The sequence below is a fragment of the Lemur catta genome, chromosome 8 (assembly GCF_020740605.2).
Source record: "Lemur catta isolate mLemCat1 chromosome 8, mLemCat1.pri, whole genome shotgun sequence".
NCBI lineage: Eukaryota > Metazoa > Chordata > Mammalia > Primates > Lemuridae > Lemur > Lemur catta.
In genome coordinates, this window is record NC_059135.1 from 73,277,239 (window position 1) to 73,301,411 (window position 24,173).

The following is a 24,173-nucleotide window of genomic DNA, read 5'->3' on the forward strand; positions in this document are numbered from 1 at the left end:
TGGATCTGGGAGAAATGGGGTGAGGGCCAGAGATGGGTGTGCCCTCAGAGCTGTCAGCCCACCAAGAGAGAGAGCCAGGGATGGCCACGACATCCTTTGAAAGTGGAAATACTTTTGGAAAGTAGACAAATAGTACAGAACACAAGGGTGTGGTTAGGAAGAAAATAAGAGCAAAGAGTGAGGGGGAGACAAAGTAGGGCCGGGAAAGAGGGGGAAGGAGGCGGCTCTTGAGCCCAGGGAGATACCAGGCAGTGTGGGGGATGGGAGGGGAGGGCAGGGAGCCAACCTCGGTGTAGGAAATCTGGTCATTGCAGGTAACTATTTTGGAATTCACATCCCCTGAGCTGTGGACCCAAGACCAGGCTGACAGACACCCCAGCAAGGGGGCAGAGCTGCTTCTGCGGGAGCTGAGCCCAGGACCTGGCTGCATGCTGCCCACCCCCACCCCCACGGGCAGCAGGTGGCCTGTCAGCCCTCTCAGACCCAGAAGGAGACACCTTTCCTGACAACTGCAGTTCCTGAGGCCATCCCGATGACCTCTGCTCTGAAGGGACTCAGCCGTGGCTCCAGCAGAGGACGAATGGGCTGGGGCGGGAGGAGTGAGTTTCTCTGCCTGGGGAACCACGTGTCTGCCCCTTCGGCCATGAGGCTGTGCACGAGCAGAAACCTTTGAGAAACACCGGCCCATTCTTCAGGTCCTCCGTCAGCAAGTGTGGAAAGGAGGTGAAGCCTCCCCCACAACGCCTGGTCCCCCAGCATCCTGGGGTAACACTCCAGACTTCCAGGCCCTGGCCATGGGTCTCTGCAGCTCTGAACCTCCCCCGTCCCCGGCAGTTTCTGTCTACATGTCCCTGTCTGTGTTCCCTTTTGCTTCCTAATAGATGGCAATTATTTAACTCGATAAGGCAATCAGAACAAGGTTGGAAAAGACCTAACGTGTTAATAGCTTATTCTCAATCGACTCTTTTAGTCAGGAAGTGACTCTAGGCAATTTAAGCGGAAACGTCACTTACTGAAAGGACAGCCCGAAGCTCACGGCAGGGACAGAGGGAAAGAAAGGACAGAGGGAAAGAAACCACGTTGCTGCGGGAAGCAAGTGTTACCAGAGGTGGCTCCTGGGGACCACCGCCTTGGCACTGGCCCTGGTGGCTCTGGACACTCGCTGCTGGCCTGGATTTGGCCCAGGTACCGTGGATAATCTCCACCTGGCCCTGGGCCTTGTGTCCCTCCTCCAAGCCAGGCAGCCCCAGGCCACAGTGTTTGATTTTAAGCCGCAGATCCAGCATCTCTCTCTAGCTGTCTGGGGGTGGGAAAAGCCCATCCATAAGTTTTGTGTCTGCAATAGAGAGTAGGCCCTTTCCCCTGTTCCCCTACTGCCATCTGTCTTAGAACTCCTCCAAAACAGGAAGAGTGTTCAATGTGGGCAGCCCAACAGGACAAGTGTCCACTAGAGTGGTGTGCAGTATGTTCACAAGGGGCCTCCCGAGACAACTCCTTAATCGAGAAGAGTGGCTCTCATAGGGGTTGCAGGCACCATGGCAGATGGAGGGGAGTGACTCGCCCAACGTCACAGGCAGAAACCCTGCGAGTCGAGGCTCAGTTCCTCTGATCACAGAGCCCAGTGCCACTGACCACACTGGCCTAATTAAGCGCCCGGCACATGCTGCCCAACCAATGCTGGCTGAATAGGCGAACGAATTGTCGGGTCTTCCACTGTGTAATCCTCTGCCTCAAATGCATCAGATGAAATTGCCAATCAATAAAATAAAATCTGAAGCCCTGGGTTAAGCTATTTAACCTTACTGGATCTCCATTTCCATATCTTGAAAGAGAGGGTTGGAGGAAGGTGAGCTCTAAGAACTTACCTGTGATTCAACTGCAGAAAGAAATTTTGTCGCATATAAGGCAATTGGAGATTTGAACACTGACTGGATAATTTGATGGTGTTAAGGAATTACTTTTATTTTATTTTATTTTTTTTTTTGAGACAGAGTCTCGCTCTGTTGCCCAGCTAGAGTGAGTGCTGTGGCGTCAGCCTAGCTCACAGCAACCTCAAACTCCTGGGCTTAAGCGATCCTACTGCCTCAGCCTCCCGAGTAGCTGGGACTACAGGCATGAGCCACCATGCCCGGCTAATTTTTTCTATATATATTTTTAGTTGGCCAGATAATTTCTTTCTATTTTTAGTAGAGACGAGGTCTCGCTCTTGCTCAGGCTGGTCTCGAACTCCTGACCTCGAGCGATCCACCCGCCTCGGCCTCCCAGAGTGCTAGGATTACAGGCGTGAGCCACCGTGCCCGGCCAAGGAATTACTTTTAATTAATTATTTTTTAGATTAGATGATAATATGATTTGGTCTTATAAAGAGTCTTTGTCTTTTAAAGACACATGCTGAAATAATTTTAGATGCAATGATATGATGTCCAGGATTTGCATCATAATCAGTTGGAAAGTGGGTAGGAAACTAGATGTAGGAGATGAGCTCTGAGCTGATATAATTATTGAGACTGGGGAATCTGTACATGGGGATTCGTTACGCTATTTTGTCGACTTTTTGTGTGTTTGAAATTTTCCATAAAGTAATGTCCAAAAAATAAATAAAACAATCTTTTTCTGAAGCCCCTGTGACACCCATCCCAGTCAGAGGTTGTGATGGGCCCTGCAAGTTGCTCACCCCACATCCCTTGCTCCCTTGCTTTTTCCTAAAAGAACCCCCCGAACTCACCCTCACACAGACCCTGTGACTCCAGGGAAGGTGACCCCATCCCCACCTTCAGCCCCGATTGGTCTCAGCCCATCAGAGGTAGCCCAATTGCCAGCGATTGGTTCTGGAAGGACAAGGGATACCAGGAGAGGTTTGCTGGGTCTTCTGAGAAATTTTCTCTCTACTTTCATACCCAGCTGTACAGGAGGGAGGAAGAGGATGGCCTCAAACACCACCAGCAGCCCTGCTGCAACCTGGAGGTAAATAAGCCTCAGGGCGAAGCCAACATACTGACCAGCACACAGAGAGGTGGGAGAAACCTGAGTCCTTGCCACAAATGCTGAGTGGCTTGATCAAACAGCCCCCAAGTCTACCCTGTTGCTCAATTTCTCATTACACGATATAATACATTTTCTTATTGTTTGAGCCACTTCGTTTTTACAACCAAGAGATTTGTAATGCAGACGATCCTAACAGCTACAAGGCTCAGTGACCACTCTCCCTGTCTCCGGTAGAAAGGGAGGGAGCCCCTGTCCCATGGTTACCACCATCGTTTGGAAGGCAGGAAGCAGGCAGTGGTAGGAGGGGTCTTCAGAAGGTGGAGACAGTGGCACACCCTGGCACCATTTTCAGACAGGCAGACAGTTCTTCCTAACATCAGACAATCCGACTTTTAAGAGTCACATTTCATGGGGCCATTAGGAAAGTTGAGCCCAGGACTTGCTGCTGTGGGTTGCCTTGGGAATTCCTATGTCACCCTTTCCTTGGCAGGACAGTGGTAACAGAAATGATGCCAATCCGTTTGTATTATTACGAGGCACTGGGAAAGGCCATTTGCAGGAGCAGGAGGCTGGACTGCAGCTTTGTCACTGGACCAAGAGTTCTAGTGTCAGGGGAGGCTGTCCCCCATGCTGGAGATGGAATTGCTGGTCTTTCAGCTCATCGTCTAAGTCTCCCACTTTTCTCAGCTTCTTAAGTGGACTTGAAATCCAGTGGATGGTGCCCTTGAAATTGGGCCTCAACAAGGCTGAGTTTAGGGTCATTCACAAAGCAGAGAGCTTCTCTTTACATTTCCATCGGGAGCTGGTGTTGAACATTTCAGGAAGCAACTAATACGTAACTTTGGGAAACCTAAGAGTAGGGGACACCCTGGACTCTCCTCTTTCCCACGCCCACCGCCTGCAGCCAGTGCAAGTCATCATTACGTCTCACCTGGACAATTGCAGTGGCCCCTCACGGTCTCTGTGAATCATTCCTGCCACTTTCCAACTCCGTTCTTCCCACAAAAAACAGAGTGATCCTTAAAAATGCAAATCCAGTAGTGTCTTTTCCTTTCCTATAACCTGCCGGTTGCTTCCTATGGCCCATGATGCTGTCCACACCTGAGCCACCTCCCCTGCTGCCCCCCTAGACATCCAGGACATCTCGAGCTCCTGAACACACCACACGCTCTCAGCCCAGGCTTCCCACGCAAGCTGGTGCTCAGTTTGGAGCTGTCTGCTCCGACCCCTCCCTTCATGCCCTGTTGCTCACTCCTTAGGTCTTACCTTAAATGTCATTTCCTGGGGCAGAAGGTACATCCTCTTTACATTTGTCCACAGCATCTTGCCTGTCTCCTTCAAATATTCAGCATAATTGGAAATGTTATCCTGCTATCTTCTTCCTCATTAGATTATAAGATTAAGAGAGTAGAGATTTTGTTCACATTTTCCACACTTCATCACAAGCACCTATCACGGTGCCTGGCGCACGATTGATGACTAGTGAATAAGTATTGGTTGGCTGCCTGTCAGGCGTAGCTACAGCTGAGTCCTCCCAAAAGTGTGGGCCCAAGTATCCCCCCGAGACCCTCTTTGGCCTCTTAAGCCTCTATGTAGCTTCACACCCACCAAGTTGCTGCTGGAGGGGACAGAACAGGGAAGGACACTGATGCAGGCAAAGTCAGAGTCCGACTTGGAAGCTGGAAGCAAGGCTGTTACCTTCCAGAGAGAAAGTGGCTTTATTAGAATTCACGACATTCCTCGCAAGCAGACTTGTTTCTTACCGTTTGTTCTAAAATGTTTGTGATATTCAAAGGTACAGACTAGAGACTTGAAACAGAAAGCAAAGAGGGAGAAAGGCTGGAGCCATTTCCTGTTCCCCTGCAGTACTCGTCAGGGGAGAAGGTGTCCTTGTCCTCTTCCTACCTCCTCAGTGATAAGTGGAAGCCTTTGAAGTCCCCGAGTCAGCCAGTGCTCCCTCCCGGGCTGCAGGACAAGGTCACAGCTATGAAGCCCAGAGAAGGGACCACATGAGGCCCCACGGTGGGAGTCTTTGGTCTCTTCCCCTGGAGGGACAGGGACATTTGGAGTAGCTCACCTTCCTGAAAGGAGATGTGGCCCTTCCCCTCCACCTGAGTCTGTCCCGCCTCCGTTTGCAGGGTGCTGCCAGCTCACCTCCACTCCCGCACGAGCGCACTCCCTTCCCTGCAGAGTCAGCCACACGGCCTGAAACTCACTTCCGTGGGTCTCTCTGGAGAAACCACGGCGTCGCTTCATGCTGGAGTTTGATGTGGAACGGTTGGGACTGGTCTGTCAGGGAACAGTCACTGACTGTGCGTGGCAGTAAGGGCCGGGGTGGGGCAGCCTGGGGTCAAGAGAGCACAGTGGCAGGGGCAGATGTCAGAAGGTGCAGGGTGGCGGGACTCGGCGGGCTGTGTGACTTAGGGCTCTCCCCCTCCCTGAGGCCGCCGTGCTAGGGTGACTGGGCTGCTGTGCGGACCTAGGGAGACTGCGAGGAGGTTCCCGAGCACGTGGCCAAGGCCCGCAGGGGGAGCCCAGGAACCCGACCTCTTCCCTCTGCTCCACGGGCTGCCTGCGGAGCGGTTTCTCCAGCGCTGCCAGTCCTGGGGGGGGGGAGCCTGGTGGCCCCCCCAGGGCCTCGTCACAACTTCCCAAACTCTTCTGCTGAAGTGTCCCCAGCAAGAGCGAGCACGTGCCCCGGAGCAGCAGAGATGAAGTTTTCTTTCAAGTTCCTTGTTCTATCTTAAAAATTCATGTGAATTTTGCATCTTACTCCATAATCTATTCATGCTTGTTTTGATATAAATACACCCTTTTCCTCAAATCTTCAAATAAAATGAACGGTTGGAGGAAGTTGCCGGGAGGAGGGGGCCGGGCGGTCAGGAGGAGGAGGGAGAGCTCGGCTCCTCGCATCTGAGACCTGGTTTCATTCTCTCCATCACTCTGCGAGGTAGAGACTCGTTTTTAAAGGGAAAACATCTTTATTATACAAGAATTAAAGCATCACGGGTTTTATAAAGCAGAATCTCAATATCCCCTACAATCTAAATCCCTAAAAATCACGCTGGTAAACGGTATCTGTGGCATCCTTATTGCCACCAGCCTCGCTAGCGTTGGACATCTCTGCCCCCTGGAGTCTGTAAGGTGTGTCTCAGCTGGGTGGTCACTGGCAGGCAGGTCCCTGTCCCGTGCGTACACAGCAGCAGCCTCCTGCCCATGTCCCATTCTGTTCATTAAATGGAGGCTTTGGCCTGAAGTCAGCTCTGTCAGAAACCAAGAGAAGTGACAGGAGGGAATCTAACTTCGTAAGGGCCCTGCCTGATCTTTTATTTCATTAGTAGTGGAGGTCCTGGCTGAACCTGATGCAGGATTCATTGTCTAGAGGTGTCATGAGCTGGCAGCCAGGCGCTCAGGGCTCTGTTTGCATAAGGACAGAAGGCCATGCAGACTTCAGTTTGGAGCCTGGTGGGGAGGAGGGAGGGAGTGGGACAGCGTGGTGTCTGTCCCCTGGCCGTGATGAGAGGGTGGGATTAAAAAGAAGCTGCAGGTGGAAGGTTCATGAGCTCCCTGCAGTGCAGACTTTGGAGACCCAGAGACAGAGGCTGACATACAGCACAAAGTTGGGGTGAAGGTTCTTCTCCCGCGTCTGAGAGTAAATGGGAGCTCAAAGGGAAGGCTGTGCTCACAGAAATTCTGGCCGAAATGCTCACAAGTGGCTTCAGGGGCAACAGTCAGCAGTGAGGGGTCCAGGCAGAAGATCCTGTTCTTTTATACGGAAGAGACCCCAGCAACACACAGGGGCAGCCCCCAAGGTGACACCAGGGCGGAGGCAGTGAACCAGTGTAATTTAACGTTAATATTCATGTGGCTCGACAAATTCCCACATACGGGAAATGCTGAGGGAAATTCAGTTTAGAGAAAAATTTCATCACCCAAGCATTTAATCACATGATCTTTTTTGCCCATATATATATATTTGAGACAGGGTCTCACTCTGTCACCCCAGGCTGGAGTGCAGTGGCATCATCATAGCTTGCTGCAGCCATCAAGTTCTGGGTTCAGGTGATCCCCCTGCCTCAGCCTCCCGAGTAGCTGGGACAACAGGCACATGCCACGCTTGGCTAATTTTTAAATTTTTTGTAGAGATGGAGTCTTGCTATGTTGCTCAGGCTAGTCTCCGAACTCCTGGCCTCAAGCAATGATCCTACCTTGGCCTCCCAGAGTGCTAGGATTACAGATGTAAGCCACTGCACCTGGTTTCCCATATATGGTTCTAAAAACAAAAAATAAAAAACAAACTGGAACTTCCATATTGAACTAATCTGCCCCTTCAAAATGATATCTCAGTATCCTAAATGCCCTGACTTGATCATCACACATTCTATGCATGTAACAAAATATCACATGTACCCCACAAATAGGTACAGATATTATGTATCGATAACAAAATAAAAATAAATCCACTGCCAAATGCATCATAATCAAACTGGTGAAAACTAAAGGCAAAGAAAATATCTCAAAAACAGCCAGAGAAAGTTGCCAGAATCAAAATGGAGTCACTTGTGTTAAAAACCTTGAGAAACAGAGCCAGGGAGGGCCACGAAGAGAGGGTTCTAATGCATAAATGCCTGATAACAAGAACTATCACAAAAGACTCTGCAAAAGCCACAATGTTGCACAAAGGCCATCACAACCTAACAGCAACAAAAATCCTTTTGTGAGGACATCTGCCCTGCAACTGCCTGTCCAAACTCCCACTGGCGCCACCCTTGTTATTGATCCTTGCAGCCAAGGATAATTATCTCAAAGCAATTATGTAATCTTCCTCATTTTTCCTTTTAAAATGTTTGTCTTCCTTTACCTCCCTAAATACCCACATAATTTACTGTGGCACACATATTCCCATTGCAGTGCCTATTCCCGAATAAACATAATTTTCTTTCAAAAAAAAAAAAAACAAGATATCTCTGGAAGTTATGCATGCATTCCAAGATGCTTTTAGCAATCATCTTTGGGAACTGACTTCAGACCCACTCTATGAATCATACTTTGGAGTCAGCCGGTTTGATCACCCAACTTACTCTTCAGCTGTGCCTTCGAATAATTTTTGTTTGATTCCAAAGATAAAATACTCTGTTAAATAATTATGCTCTTCCTCCAAGCCTGCTTCTCTGTAGACTGTAAATTCTATGGAGCACGTCTGGTTCAACTTTGGCCACCCAATCCCTGGCCAGGCACTTCAGAAATGCTTGATCAATACGTATTTCTGTGGTTATTCATTCTACTCCACGGCGCTGATCCCATCACTGTTACGTCTCACACATACTGCAGACCCCAAACACCAAAATGTTTGCCTTCTTCTCTCAGGTGGCTTTTTGGTATTAAATAGTTAACATTCATCCCAGGAAAGGAAGGGTTATTTTAAATCGGCACCCACCAAAATCCACAGTAGAAATGCCTCGTGGAATAAGAATCAACGATTTCGCTTTTTCTGTTGGTTAAGGTCACAGAGAACAGTCTGTCAACATTTTTCTCTATGTAGCTTTTCTTTTCAGGGGCATAGAATAAAGATGAAAAAGCACAGCTCTGGGAGCACACAGAACAGAGAGCTGGCACTAGAGGGACTGATTATATATTCACTTATTTATTACAAATTTAAAAAAAATGGCCCAGCTGCTTCGACTTACACAAGCTGGGCTGAAGTATTTCACTCCCTAGTATTCTCATCTGGTGGTTACAATACAGAGTGAATTAATGCAAGGTTTTTTTAACTCTAAAAGAAGAAAATCAGAATTAAGGAAAAAAATGAAACAGGGAATCAAACACTCAAGTGTTTCCAAGGAATGGCCACCACATGTCTCTCTGTCCTTGCGTTGGCCCACAGCAGCCACTCTGCCTAGGGGTGCATGTGGGACGCCCCCTCACCTGTGGGAGTTTTCCAATTGCTCACCTGTGTCCCTCAGGTGATCCAGAAGGCCCAGGACTGTTCACTTGTATCCTATAAAATGCTCCCAGGAGGTTCCCATCCTCTGGTTGAGAACATGTGATCTATCACCGTCTGACCCTCACTGCCATGTGCTTTCTCTCCTGTTCCTACCTGTATGCCACCTCTGTTGTGTTTTGGTCAAATGTTGGAATAGCCCAACTCCAACTGCCTTAGACAGAAGGAGAAATTTGTTGGCTCATATAACTGGAAAGTCCAGGGACAGGTTTGGCATGAGACGTTGTTTGGTTCAGCTACTCAAATGGTGTCAAGATCAGGCTTCTCTCATCTCTTGGCTTGTCCCTTCTCCCGTTGACTTTTTCTCAGACACACTCTCTTTGAGGGCCAGATGGCTGCCAACTGCTCTGGCCTCATCACCTCCAAGTCCATTGGAAAGTCAGCCTCCACTTCTGCTGTTTGAATGACATTCTCTGATCTGATTCTCCTTGGTCAAGTTCAGTTCCAAGTGCCCAACTCGTCTGTTCCAGGCGGGTTTCAGTTGTAGAATACAGAAGCCACTCTAGATATTTAAAGTGGAGGAAGATTTAATGCCAATATTGGATGTTTGCCAAATTGTTGGATGGTCCGAAGGAGTAAATTCTAGGTTGAATCTTCAGAAATGACTCCCAGAAGACAGCAGAACTGACTTGTTGCAGGAGCTATGACCTCTGAAACACTAGCAAGGTGGAGGGTCTGGAGGTCACCATGGAAACAACTGAGTTCAAGTTCACATGCCATGTTTGTGCTTCAGGGACCAGGAGGCGAGAAGCTCATGGCCTTACTGCCATTGCCACCAAACTGCTTCTCACACTTAAGACGTAATTGTTGCATGTCTGCTTTCCAAAGCTTGTTTGAGTGGAACATTTTGGATAATAATTTACATTCAGATAATTGCCCACAGAAGAGTCAGGAAAAGATAGTTTTTAGCTGTCCAGCTCTTGCAAGTATTGCAATACAGGGCAGCATGTAGGAGAGAGGTTGGAAGGAGGTCTGAGAACCAGCCCACAAGCGAGGAGGCTGGAAGCGTCCAAGGCTTTCCTTGGCCAGGCCTTGAGCCACACTCCCAGCTCCTGGGACTGGGAAAAGGTCAAGTCCACCTGTAGCCCAGGGACAAATAGTGGGGTGGAGTTGGTCGTCCAGGGGAAATTTAGGTTCTAGTATAGTCAGTCATTGTACCATTACAGAAAGGAGAGGCAAAAGATGCTCTGTGACAAAACCAAATAAATGTCCCCTGCAAGGTATGTGATGCTTTAGCATTTACAAGTACCATCACCTACACTAGTCCGTGTGATTCTCACAAAAACCCCACGAAGGAGGAAGGTCAAATAAGATTATTCCCATCTTACAGATGAGGAAGTACAGACTCAGAGGTTAAGAGCTCACCCAGGTGAGTCCCTCACAGCTGCTGAGTGGCACAGCTTAGATTTAGATCCAGTCTCCAGACTCCAACCCTTTTCCCTGGGATGGGTCAGAATGTGGAAGAAACTTCTTCCTGAAACAAGGTGCCAGGCCCCAGCCCTCCTGTGCAGAGCCCTGTGCCAGGGGAACACATTTTCTTGCTTTCCGGAGGCTGTGGCCAGCCTGGAGCACGGGGGTCCCAGAGGGCGCTCGTAGGAAAGTAGGTGGGGAAACATGCACAGTGCATAGATGCTTTGCCTCCCCCCTTCATTTGGTCTTTATTTGAAGAATGAAACAGGGATTCTCACATTTGTTTGTCTGCTTAATAATGAGTCTTCCAAGATGCTACAGTATTATTGTGAATATCTGAATTTAGGACATAGATGGGCCATTTCTCCCAAACAGTGATATTTTTAGCATTAGCCATTCTCACGCAAATGCATAAAATCATCTTTGATAATAGATCAAAGCACACCCCTCCTCCTAGCCCTCCTTGTGGGTTGTGAAATGACTGGGTTTGCATAAACCAGATTAGAGCTACACAGAGCTGTTAGCAGCATCACAAATGCCTCCTGGTGTCGGCGCCAGGGAAAGCCTTCCCTCTCCTGAACAGGAAGCAAGAGCTCCCTCTCCATCACACTCTTGAAGACACAGGCCACTGCAGGGGCACAGATCTCAAAACTGGACCACATCTCGAAGAAGAGGATTTTCCCCTGGCCAAGGGGCCAATGTGAATTTGGGGGCACCCTCTTGGGAAAGAAGAGGAAGCATCAGAGCCTGTCCCTGCAAGTTCAGCTCCAGCTCAGCCCCTGCGGGGCCCTGCGCAGCTGCTGTGTGCAATTGGTTCCATCCCGCTGGCCAGTGGGGCTGAGCTGTGTTTGGCATCAAGGAGGTTCTCGCTGTTCAGGCATGTGGTTGGGTCAACATACTGCAAGGATTCTCACCGTCCTGCTGTAGAGAAGGCCTTTGTGAGGAGCTGGTCACTCCTGAGGCCCTGGCCAAGAATGGCCACATTGGGCCAGTCTTCCCGCCATCTTCACCAGGCCCCCACAAGGCCTTTATAATCTTCTGCAGAGTGAGCTGGTTGCCTCTCTTTTCTCTCCTTGCTTCATTTTATCAAAGTTAAGGAAACACTTCTCTTATGGGCTGAATTGTGTCTCCTCCGAAATTTGTACGTTGAAGACCTAACCCCCAGTACCTCCATGAAGCTGTATTTGAAGATAGGACCTTGAAAGAGATAATGAAGGTTAAATGAGGCCATTGAGGTGGGCCCTAATCTGGTATGACTGGTGTCCTCATAAGAAGAAGAGATTAGGACACAGGCACACACAGAGAGAAGACCATGTGAAGACGCAGGTAGAAGATGGTCATCTACAAGCCAAGGGGAGAGGCCACAGAAGAAAGCAACCCTGCTGACACCTTGATCTTGGCTTCCATCCTCCAGAATTTTGAGACAGTAAATTTCTGTCATTTAAGCCATCCAGTCTAGAGTACTGTGCATGACAACCCTAGCAAGGAGTACATCGTTCCTCAAGAGCAACTGCAAGGATGATTACCTGCCGCCTCTGCTCTCCAGCCCTTCTTAATAGGACTGCTGATAATTTCCCCTCTGGAGTCAGAGATGGCAAGGAGGTCATCACCGGCAGGTGTGTGCTTGGCGTCCTTTCTCAATGACCATGGAGTCATCCTCACATGCACTCTCTCTCTCCCCTTTCTAGGGCTAAGGATATGCAAAGGTTTACCAGGTGCGACTGGCTGTGGAACATTCTGTGGAGGGGAGCTGAGAGGAGGAGAGAGCCTACGTGCACGAGCCACCTCCTTGGTCTCCTCCACTCTAGACGATTGACTCACTAAAGAGAACAGCTCCATTTCTCCTCTGCATCCGTGGTTTAACCCAGCGGGCATTGCCTTCCCCAGTTTATGTCCAACTACCTCAGCACAGCACACGGACACATGTATGCCTGGTTGCCTCGTGCTTCCTGGACAGGGTCTGTGCCTTGTCTCATGCAGGCATGACCGGGCTGATCTTGGTGCTAAGTCTGAGCTGATCAGACATTATCGATGGTGACAGTTTATGCACCATCTACTTGCTCACAGCCCTTCATGGTCCAGGCATTGTTCTGGCTATTGTGTTTATTCACAGGCATGTGAGATCTAAGGAGAATAAGGAGCAACCACACCACCAAAGGTGTACAGGGCAGATCACCTCTTCCCGCCTTGGAAGTCTCGCAGCACCTACTGTTTGAGCCATCCTAGCCTTTCTGTCCCCACCCTGAGACAACCATATTTATACATGTCCTATCTCCTTCCTGATTTCCCCTTCCTGGGCAGGGCTCTTGTTGAGACCATCTTTGCCCTCCCACCATACCCAGCACACATCCTGGCATGCTTTGGGGCTCAAGATTTCCTGGAGGAATAAATTATGCTCATAATTTAGATCAATTTGCCCATAAATAGCAATTTTAATTTCAAAGTATTTCTCCTTTTCCATCCTAACTGTAACTGTCATTACAGTTAAGGGAACAGAGACACGTGAAAGTAGAGGGCATTTAGAGGAACTTCTACTCTGGTTTTCCAGATGTAATTGTTCCTTCATTCTGTCTGGGTCTGATTCTTTTTTTTTTTTTTGAGACAGAGTCTCACTCTGTTGCCCAGGCTGGAGTGCCATGGCATCAGCCTAGCTCACAGCAACCTCAAACTCCTGGGCTCAAGTGATCCTTCTGCCTCAGCCTCCCGAGTAGCTGGGTCTACAGGCATGTGCCACAATCCCCGGCTAATTTTTTCTATATATTTTTAGTTGTCCAGATAATCTCTTTCTATGTTTTTAGTAGAGACGGGGTCTCGCTCTTGCTCAGGCTGGTCTTGAACTCCTGACCTCGAGCGATCCACCCGCCTTGGCCTCCCAGAGTGCTAGGATTACAGCCGTGAGCCACCGCGCCCGGCCTGGGTCTGACACTCTTAAGACGAGTGAGTCTCTTTCCAGATAATTGGCACATCTTCCATGGTGCCTGGCCTGGAGTAGGCATTCAGTAAACATCTGATGAATGAATGAATGGATGGATGAACGAGCAACTGAGTGAGTAAACTCTCATTTGGAGTAAAGTACAGATGTTCTTATTTAACACTCGGCCACCCAATAACTCAAAGTTTCACTTAGAACAGTGCTGTGGAAATGTTCTCACCAAGTGCCCCATTGGCAGAAGAGGCCATAATCTTGGTGCTCTGGGCCAGGGCTCAGAGTGTCCCACAGCAATGAAACTCTCTCCGAGGCCTCTCGTTTGATGCTAAAAATTTATGTGGATTGTGCATCTTACTCCCCAACATAGCCGTGTTCGTGTCTGCACTGAACTATTCTGAATTACCCGTCTCCGAGTACAGCTGATGCTCCATGAGGACATCATGGCTGTTGTGGCTCCCGCCCGTGGCTGTGGCCTTCCAGGTGTCTGTGCAAAGGGGTAGGCAGGGGGTGTAAGCCAGTCCACTGAGTGCAGGAAGAAAACAGTAGAATTCCTCTTGTATGTATCGTTAATGTTAGCATTTTAGTGTATATTTTATATTATTAATACGTTATATGTTATAGTATATAATATAGTACATGTATTTATATGTCACTAAATAAATATACACATAATGTGGGTACCTGTTCAAGAAGTTTTCACTAGATGGAGGGTTTGGCACTATCTGGAGTGTCTGGAGACCATTAGCCTAGACTAAAAACCAGCTGTCCCTGCTCAGCCCAGTTTTGGCAGCCAGCGCTGGGTCTGGGCTGTCCCCCATTGAGATGGGGAGCTCCTCCTTCCCTCCCTCCCCTACTACCTCCCTCCCCTCCTCCTTTCCTCCCTCGCTCTCTTCCTTGTCTCTCAGTGGTAGCGAGAGCTGGGTGAGAAAAGGCAAGGGCGGCACAGGGAACGCCATGGGCAGCTCTCCGGACGACTTGCTCTGCCTGTCCAGAAATCTAGAAGGGCTGCTCCTTCCCTGCAGAGGCAGCCCTCACACTCGGGGCCTCGGAAAGAAAAGGCTTTGTGCCCTCATGGCCCCCAGAGCAAGCCTGGGCTAAAGCCTCCTCATCACCATTCCCCTCTGCAATGCGGATCACCAGGAGGGTGGCCAGAAGGCCCCTGTGCCTGCCCGCATGTGGGTGAGGAGGGTGTCTCAGGCCTGCCCCACAGCAGCCGGTGAGCTGAGCCTCTTGGGGCTGGGCTCAGGCCTGCACCTCTGCCCAGCCTGTGCCGTGCAGCTGCTGCTTCCTGGAGAGCTGGGCCCAGGCCTCTCCCACCCTCCTGTCCTGACACCCCCACCCCCCACCCCCTGCAGGCCGGGGCACAGGCCTCTGCCCCTCTGAGGCCAGCATGACCCACTGCTGTCTTTGTCCCTCTAAAGTTCCAAGCAGGGTACCCACCTCTAGGCAGGGCACACTTTGGGGTACAGGACAAAGTGACTGAACTTTGATGTCAGACGGTTCTGGGTTCAAATCCTGCCTCCCAGACACTCGAGAGCTCTTTAATCGTCAGTGAGTTGCTGGCACTGAGCCGCCATCAGCCTTCCTTCCTTCCCATGAAGCAGGTGTGAGGCAGGACCTGGACCAGCCACTGGGCTCAGTGCCAGCTCTGCCACTCTCTTCCTGTGCTGGCCTCGCGAGGCCACAGAGCCCCTCAGTGTAATCACAGCCCCTGATGCCTTAGGTGGTGCTAGACTCAAATGAGATGACACTTCTGGCTGTCATAACCCTTAGCTGTCATCACTGTTGCTGCTGAGAGCCCCCGTGGAGAGCCTGGCACGCAGGCGGCATCAAACAAGTGCTGGTTAAGCGAGTGTGGGAGCTGCTCTGATGCCCGAGTCCCTGCCCTGGTCCTCCCTGGCATGCATCAGCGTCACCCCGGGGCCTTGGCCATGAGACCAGCATGGAGCGCGAGGCTGTTATGGGCCTGATTCACACTTTCTGAGGCTCCTTTTGGGGGCTGAGAAGCAATGGGGAACGAAGGTCTTGACCTCATAGAGGGTGGGGGAGGGCATTCTCCATTCTCCACCCACTGCTGGGTTTCTGACTTGGGTATCCCTGTGGGATTGCAGACAGTGGCACTGCCCTGCCTTAAGCCTGGGCAGTGGGACCCAGTCCTTGTTTGTGACACCCAGAGGTCACCAAAGGAGGCAGCTGACTGGCAGGAGTGTGCACGAAGGTGGGAAGAGCTTAATCTTAAATTGGGTGCATCCAGTTGTGTTCTTAGTTCTGTATCAACAAGATTCTGGAGGCACAACCTTCCCTGTGGGTGCGTTCCCAGGGCCCAGACAAGGCCAGCTGGGCTGTGGGAGAGAGAGCGCCGACAGGACACACACACGCATACGGACATACGCACACACACACAGACACACAAACACAGACACATGCACATTCACACAGAGACATACATGCACACATATACACAGATACTCATACATGCACACACAGACAAACACCCACACACGCACAGGAAGAACAAAGTCAGGGGCTCCCAGCAGCTCTGTGCAGCTCTCTGGCGTCAGTGTGCATCAGAATCCCCCGGGCTGGGCAACTTGCTACAGACACAGGTTTCTAAGCCCCAGCCCAGGGACTGTGACCTGGTGGGCATGGGGTGGTCCCAGGAAATCTGCATTTTACTTGAGCTCCACAGGTGGTGCTGAGGGGGTGATCTGTGGGCTGTACTTTGAGAAACACTTTTTTTTTTTTGAGACAGAGTCTCACTCTGTTGCCCAGGCTAGAGTGCCGTGGCGTCAGCCTAGCTCACAGCAACCTCAGACTCCCAGGTTCAAGCGATCCTCCTGCCTCAGCCTCCAGAGTAGCTGGGATTACAGGCATCCACCACCATGCTCAGCCAATTTTTTTTCTCTATATATTTTTAGTTGCCCATATAATTTCTTTCTATTTTTAGTAGAGACGGGGTTTCGCTCTTGCTCAGGCTGGTCTCGAACTCCTGAGCTCAAATGATCCACCCGCCTCGGCCTCCCAGAGTGCTAGGAATACAGGCGTGAGCCAGAGAAACACTTTTTTAATGTCCAGAATTGTGGTGAGGAGAGTTAGGATTGAGAAGCAAGGGAACTAGGTAATTTTGGAGCCTGGGTCGCTTCTGGGGGAGGAAGGTCTATCCCTCCCCAGTTGCTCTGGAACACTGGGAGGGGGCACGGGGCGGGGTGTGTTAAGGAGATGGGGTGCCAGGAGGACTAAACAAGAGGAACCCAGTTTGGGAGTCTGGGGATGAAAAGATGGCCTCTCCCAGTCCTTCGATGTGCCCTGCCCTTCTCCCTGTCCCTCCCCCATCTCTGGGATCGCTGTGGGGGAAGCAGGGCTGGGACCCACCATCCCACAAATGGCTCTGAGAGAGAGAGGCCAGGCCCGGCTCCCACAGGGCACTTCCTCCCTCCCCCCCGAAACTCACCAGGCCCCTCCACCTCTCCCCACACACCCCTGGTTCTGGTTCTTTCTTGAATTTTCCACTCCATCTACCATGCCATCTACTGTGCCTGACTCACCTACCATCTTCCCCCCTGGAAAGGCCCCCAATGGATACTTCCTGGCCTTGCTCTCCTGGGGACAAAGGCGGGTTGGGAGAGAGCGGGTGGGTCACGGGCTCCATCTTTACCAGCTGGTGGCCTTGGGCTGACCGTGGGACAGCCGGCCTAGCCCAGAGTGGTGCTGTGGGGCATCACATAGAGGAGGTTTGCTAAACAGCAGTGGGTACAGGAGCATTTCAAACACCTTCTGGTAACATTTTCCATGTTAGATGCCTGTGGTGTGAAAAATTTGGGGGGAAAATATTACATTTTTCTTCCTGTTCTATAGAGTCTCCTTTCTCTTTTCTTTCTTCTGTTTTTCAAGCAGGTGGCCAAGCTCTGTGCTTTTGTTTTTGAAAAGCCCTTGGTATACATATACCACATTTTACTAATCCACTCATGTATTGATGGGCATTTGAGTTGTTTCCACATCTTTGCAATTGTGAATTGTGCTGCTATAAACCGGGGGAAGGAGGGAGAGAAAGAGGAGAGAGAAGTGCCTCCCTAGGAAACAGAGAGGCCCACGTGCAAAAGCAACTCGCTCCTTTTCACCTGAGGGGAGGAGAGGACGTCTGTGGGTTCTGTGAGTCCCTGATCTCTGCCTTCCCCTGGCAACACCCGTGGGGTGGACACGACCCCACAGAGGCTCCCAGCCCCAAGCTGGCTTAGAAGAGATCCACAGACAGGGGACCACACGGGGCCTCTCAAGGAACTTTTCCAAGCCCCCCAAAAAGACTGGATTGAATTTCCCACCAGTCCTGCAGAATTTAGGGATGGGGTGCATTCAAAATTGGGTAAATTTAATGAAAATAAAGGAATGCTCCATTGCTACTCCTCCTGGGTTTGTGGTCTGAGAGTTACACCTACATTTGCATTTTAACTGTTAAATTCTAGAGATACTATATCTTCAGTCAAACAGTCCTATTGGCAGAGATTTCTGAGGGGCAGGCGGGAATCAGCTCACTGTGGGGGGACGTCAGGGGCTGGTGTCTTCCTCACCCATCTGAACTGGTGCCGGCTGGTTTTCCTCCTTAATGGGGTGGCCATGGGGTGAGGCAGTGTGACCATATGTGAAAAGGGGCCCTTCTTCTAAATGAAGACTCAAATATCCTTCCTCCAGGCCACCTTCCTCATCTTCTGTCCTCTCCTGAGACGGGGTGCAAGGCCAGCAGGAGCAATCTCTCAGGTAAATGAGCAGCATGGAATTCTGCATGTCTGTCCCCCAAGCTTCTCCCTGTTAACCAGGCCGAGGCTCAAAATAAACACAAATCCATCAACTTGGCCCTTTCTGGCTTCTTTATCTGAATAAAGAGCTTTCCAAAGTCAGCCTTGGAGCTGTGGGAAAAGTCAGGCCTGCATCTCTGAAAGCAGCAAGGGGAAGCCAAAGCCAGACGTACAGGAAGTGGACCCACAGGTAGACAGTGGAGCCCGGGGGTCTGGGGTCCGGGCAGCACCAGCCTGGGCCACGGGAAGTGTTGCCGCAGAGCCTTTCCCTGCAGTGAGTGCATTTCAAGGACGCCCATTTGGCCCTGGAAGTTCAGACAGGCAACCAAAGGACTGGCTTGGTCTGTCCCCAGAGGCGTCATTCACAGGCTGGTGTAAGCGGACCTGCAGGATCCCAGGTCAGGCTGCCCCATCACAGGTGCTGCTGGCAAACCACGGCCAGACACGGCAGCCAAAACTCAGCCTTAGCTAAGCCAGCCCCGGCCCGCGCACCACACACAGCTGGTTAATGGCAAGGTTTCTTATGTGTCTTTAGAAATGGTTTGGTCTAATTAAAAAGAAAGAAAGAAAGAGAGTGGTATATGAAACAAGCAGCCTTGCAAAAATAACAGGAAAATACCTAACCCTACAATTTCCCCAGTAGCAGCTACAGATCAATCCTACCAGTCTCTCACTGACAGCTCCCTGCAGGAGTTCTGTTTTGCACAACTTCTGAAAGGAGCTGAATGGATGGAGAAGAGATGTAAATCTCTCTCCCTCAAAATTGTTTTTGAGAATCTGCTTTTACAGAGTTCCCGAGTAAACAGCGGAAGAACCAGCTACAGCCTCAGCCATATCTTGAGGACAGAGTCACATCTCCTGTGATAATCCCTTCTCCAAGGAAAGGCAGGAAGCCAACTCTTGGACTTTGACATCCTGCTACTGCTTTTGTTATCAACTGGCAGTCATCATTATTTTTTTTTCTCTTCGTCCCCCTTAAAATCAGCGAGCCACTTGGCCTCACTGCTGGCACCCCCTTCTCTTTCTTTGGGATTCCAGGCTGTCTCCTTGCTCTCCTTCTCCCCACCCACTCCCCTGTCCTTCTAAAGGATAAAATAAGATTTTTTACTATTATGTCTTAATTTCTGCATGAGAAATCTTTCTCCACCTGTGCTGTGAGCACCTACCAGGCTTTCCACCCTAGCAGTATAAAAAGTGGAGGAGATACAGGGGGCAGAAAAAGATGGCTGGATAGAAAGTTCTGGCGATCGTTCCTCTGCCCAAACATGCGATGCAACAACTATCCATGCAAACAAGAACCTTCAGAAGAACCAAAAATCAGGTGAGCAATCGTACTGCATGGTTTTACATTATATCAAGGAAAGAGGCACTGGAGAGGGCAGAAAGACAGTCTTGCGTTGCCTGCGCCACCCCTGCCCACCACCTGGCAGGCCGTGCCAGCACGCTGAGTGGAGAAGCTGAGTGCCCCGGGGGAGGGAGCAGGAAGTGATTGTGGGATTCACATTGAAACTCAGGGCCACCCTGGCACAGGGGACCACAGCACAGAGCAGTGCTGGAGTTTTTTATTATTATTATTACTTCAACCTCTCTGTTAAATTTCTCTGATAAATTTCTGAATTGATTCTATTTTCTTGAATTTTGTTGAGCTTCCTTGTAACAGCTATTTTGAATTCTTTGTCTGATGGATTGTACATTTCCGTCACTTTAGGGTTGGTCTTTGGTGCCTTATTTTATCCATTTGCTGAGGTCATATTTCCTTGAATGTTCTTGACGCTTGTGGAGGTGCAGTGATGTCTATGGATTAGGTGTTTATTTTAGTCTTCACAGTCTGGCTTTGTTTGTGCCTGTCCTTCCTCAGAGGGCCTTCCAGGGATTCTAAGTAGACTGACTGTTTTATTCCCTGAGCTTCTACACACTGCAACCATCTCAGCACTAGAGGATGCACTAAGCCCAGGCTTGCCGTAGGTCTCACAAGGGCTCTGAGGTTGATGTGGCTTTCAGGCCCAGGTGGACCTGGGGAAGACTCAAGGAGGGTACTGGGGCTGTGTAGGAATGCTGGCCAGGACTCTGAGTCTAGGAAAACATTCCACTGCCCCCGACAGGCATGTCTTCCAGCAGGTCTCTGCATAGGCAGAATGGGTCCCTGACTTCAGTGAGAGGAGCTAGAGTTGAGAATGGGCCCCTTAGGAATCTTCGGTGTGAAGGAGGCTGGTGGACCTATCTTGTTGGCTCAGATGGATGTGTTTCACCCAGCTTGTCCCTGCACAAGTAAGGTAGTTTCTTGACTACAACAGAAGCAGCCAGAGATGAGACTGGGCCCCCTCAGCATCTGCCGTTGATGGAGGCTGGTATGCCTGTACATTGGTGCAGATGGGTGTGTGTTGCCTAGCAAACTCCTTTGTAGATAGAATAGTTCCCCGACTGCAGCAGGAAGGGCCAGAGCTGAGACTGGACCCCTAGGGATCTACTGTGGGATGGAGGATGGAGAGCCCATCTCATTGGCCCAAGCAGATATGTGTCTTGCAGCAGATTTCAACATGGAGAGGACAGTTCCCCAGTAAAAGCAAGAGGGGCCAGAGCTGAGATTGGGCTCCTTCAGACTCTGTTCTGAGGTAGAGGTTAGTGAGCCTGTCGGGAGGCCTAGGGTGAGTCTCCCTCTGGGGCCTTGTGTGAGCAGCTGTCAGCTGGGACCTCAGGTGAGGAAGGCTGGAGCAGTACCTCAGAGCAACTTTCAGGTTCAGGTGAGACCGATGTCTGTGGGCAGACGAGCTTTTTCACCAAGGCACTAGTATGTGGTTCCTTCTGGACCCTGAAGATCTTTTTGTTCAGAGTTTTGTTTGATCTCTCATGAGGAGAGAGACACATTTGCCTGCTGATTGGAAAAGGCTGGTAGAGAAGGAGAGGCTAAAGGTGGCTGGGAGAGATAACGCACCTGGGGAGCGTCTCCAAATAGCTTTGGTCTTGGGAGGTGAGTGAATTTTCATCTGCTGCTTCCACCTTCTCTGTGACAGGATGTGCCATGTTTTGACCCACCTCTCTTGTTTTTCTATGGAGGAACTGCAGGGAGCCCACCTGCCCTGGCCTCTCTTCTCACCTAGCCCTGCCCCCTGCTGTGCTCAGTGTCAGCAGACAGATGAGCTTGGAGAAGGAGCTGAGGAAGCCTGCCTGGGCCCAGGCTCTCTAACCTCCCTGGGGAGCCCCTGCACCTGCTCCCTGCCTGGGGGTGGAGGTCCCCATGCTCCTGGTGACTGGCCCTGAGCTGACTGGCCAGGTTACATCTGGGCATGTGAGAATATAACTTTTCATAGAGCCACAGACAGGAGGCTGGAGGAGCATGTAGGAGATGATAGTAAAATGCCTTTTAGACTTGGCTCTGCAAAGCCCCACGTGATGTGGCCAGGATTCTGGAACTCAACCTTTTCTCCCCTTTTGATCCAGGCAGCTCAATCCTTACATACCTCCCTTGTTTCTGCTTCCTGGTAAGATACTTTTTTTTTTCTTGCAGAAAGGTTTCTTATAGTTCAAAACAAAACCAAACCAAACCCGTTTTGTGAATCACTGCACTCTAGCCTGGCTGAAGTGATACCCTGTCTCTAAAAAACAAACAAAAACAACTTTTAAAAACCCACAAATCTAGTGCAACTGCCTTATTTTTCAGATGAGTCTCAGAGAGTCCAAGTCTTTCACCTTCTTAGTTTTCAGTTTTGATTTAGGCATTGGAAATTTTCTTAAATTGGATCACACTTTTTTTTTTTTTTTTGAGACAGACTCTCACTCTGTTGCCCAGGTTAGAGTGCAGTGGCGTCATGATAGCTCACTGCAACCTCACACTCCTGGGCTTAAGCAATCTTCTTGCCTCAGCCTCCTGAGTAGCTGGGACTGCGGGTGCACACTAGCAATGGGCTAATTTTTCTACTTTTAGTGGAGACAGAGTCTCACTCTTGCTCAGGCTGGTCTCAAACTTCTGAGCTCGAGCAATCCTCCCGCCTTGGCTTCCCAGATTACAGGCCACCGCGCCTGGCCAATTACTTTTTAATCTAAATTCTGAACTGGAACCAAAAGAATCACAGTGAAACAAATTTCTTTTGAAAGCTGAATTCAGGTCAGTGACATTGGCAATGGCGAAGCAAGCCAGCAGTGGGACCGAGGAGGCCCCTGTGCGAAGCTGCTCTTCCTCCCTCCACTGCAAGTTCGAGCAGCCAGCGCCAGGCCAGCAGCTGGTGTTTGCCGATGTGCAAAGCAACCCAGGAGGTCCTGATTTCTGGCCTTTAACATTTATTTGTGTGTCCAGAATTCATATTTAGCCTTGGAAACCTGCCTCTGCCAGGCGTTCCTGCCTGCTGACCAGCTAAGCCCCTCCAGAGTCCGACTGTGAGTCAGGAAAGAGAAGAGAGACTAGGGTGAGAATGCACAGGTTGGTTTTGCTTCCAGCACCAACCTTCTTGCCCTGCGGGGGGCCTGTCTCCCAGTCTTAGCTCAGGCTGCCAGAACGAAATCCCACAGACTCGGGGGCTCAGACAACAGTGTCAGCAGGGTTGGCTTCTCTCAAGGCCTCTCTTCTTGGCTTGCAGACGGTGCCACTGAGAATTAGGGCATCAGCGTGTGACTTTGGGGAGGACACGATTCGGTGCACTGTGTTCCCTGAACCCCCCGAGGTGAGGACGCTTTGGGCAGAGGCCTATTGTCTCACACATCTCTTCCTGTGCTACCTGAATCGGCCTGGCACGGTTCTCAGCGACTCCACGGCTCCAGGCATGGGCTGGGAACACACGCGCCTCAGACAGCACCGTCCTTCTGTTTTGCTCTTTGGGGTCAGAAATCCTCAAAACCCAGCCGGATGAGAAAGCTAAATGCTCGTCTCATACGGCACTTTGGCCTCCCTGCCCTTCGGAGATTTAGGTTAAACCGATCGTGTGGCCTTCCTACAGCTCCCTGCCTCGTTAGCACAAGCTTCTCTCTGACTCCTCGCTAAGTTCCTCGGGCTTCCAGGCCTCAGGCTCAGAAGTCCATCCCTTTACAGCAGCGGTCCCCAACCTTTTTGGCACCAGGGACCGGTTTCATGGAAGACAATTTTTCCCCCAGAACGAGGCAGGGGATGGTTTCGGGAAGATTCAGGTGCATTACATTTACCGTGCACTTTATTTCTATTATTATTACATTGTAATATATAATGAAATAATTATCCCACTCACCATACTGCAGAATCAGTGGGAGCTCTGAACTTGTTTTCCGGTGACGAGACCAGATGAAGCTGCTTGCTTGCCAGCCTCTCACCTCCTGCTGTGTGGCCCGGGTCCTAACAGGCCACAGACTGGTACCCGTCTGCAGCCCGGGAGTTGGGGCCCACAGCTTTACAGTTTCTGCAAGCTCACGGACAGACACATTCAGCATTTTCACAGGGCACTGAACTTCCCAATGGTTTCAGGTGGAGACAGAGCAGGATCATATCAGCGATCTCTTCCTGGCTCCTATCAGCCCCCCATCTTCTCCAAGGCCCAGGCTCCCTACCTTATCTGGCTTCTGAAAAGTGTGGTCCCGCTCTCGGGTGTAGTTGATGCTGTGTGACGTGCTGCCCAATCCCTCCTTTCAGGACCGAGGAACTCATCCCCTATCTGCGTGGGGTACTATTGCCCCCTGAAGCTTGCACAGTTGAGTTCTTCGCCAGGAACTTCCCCGGACTGAAGGGAGCTGCCTCACCCAAGAGGGCGTCCTAGACCCAGTGCCTTCTCCATGGAGTGTGGGGTACAAAGACATGGCCCTTATGCCTCAGTTTAGGACACTCTGAAGGGCCACCCCAGCTCAAGTTCCCTGTGGAATTGGCCGATGACTTTGCTGCAACTTCTCCCTCTGCTCGGTGTCCTGCCGCCTCACTCCTCACAGGTGTTGGCCCTGAGAACATTCCCTGATAAACTTCCTGCACCAATCTCCCTCTCAGAGATGTCTGGGAAAACCTGCCTCAATTCTCTAGGTCTGGCTGCTTTTGGGGGTGATCTGCATTTCCCCAGCCTCCGTAGAGTCCTGGTAAGTCCAGTTCTCTCTGTCTTTTGTCATCATCCCC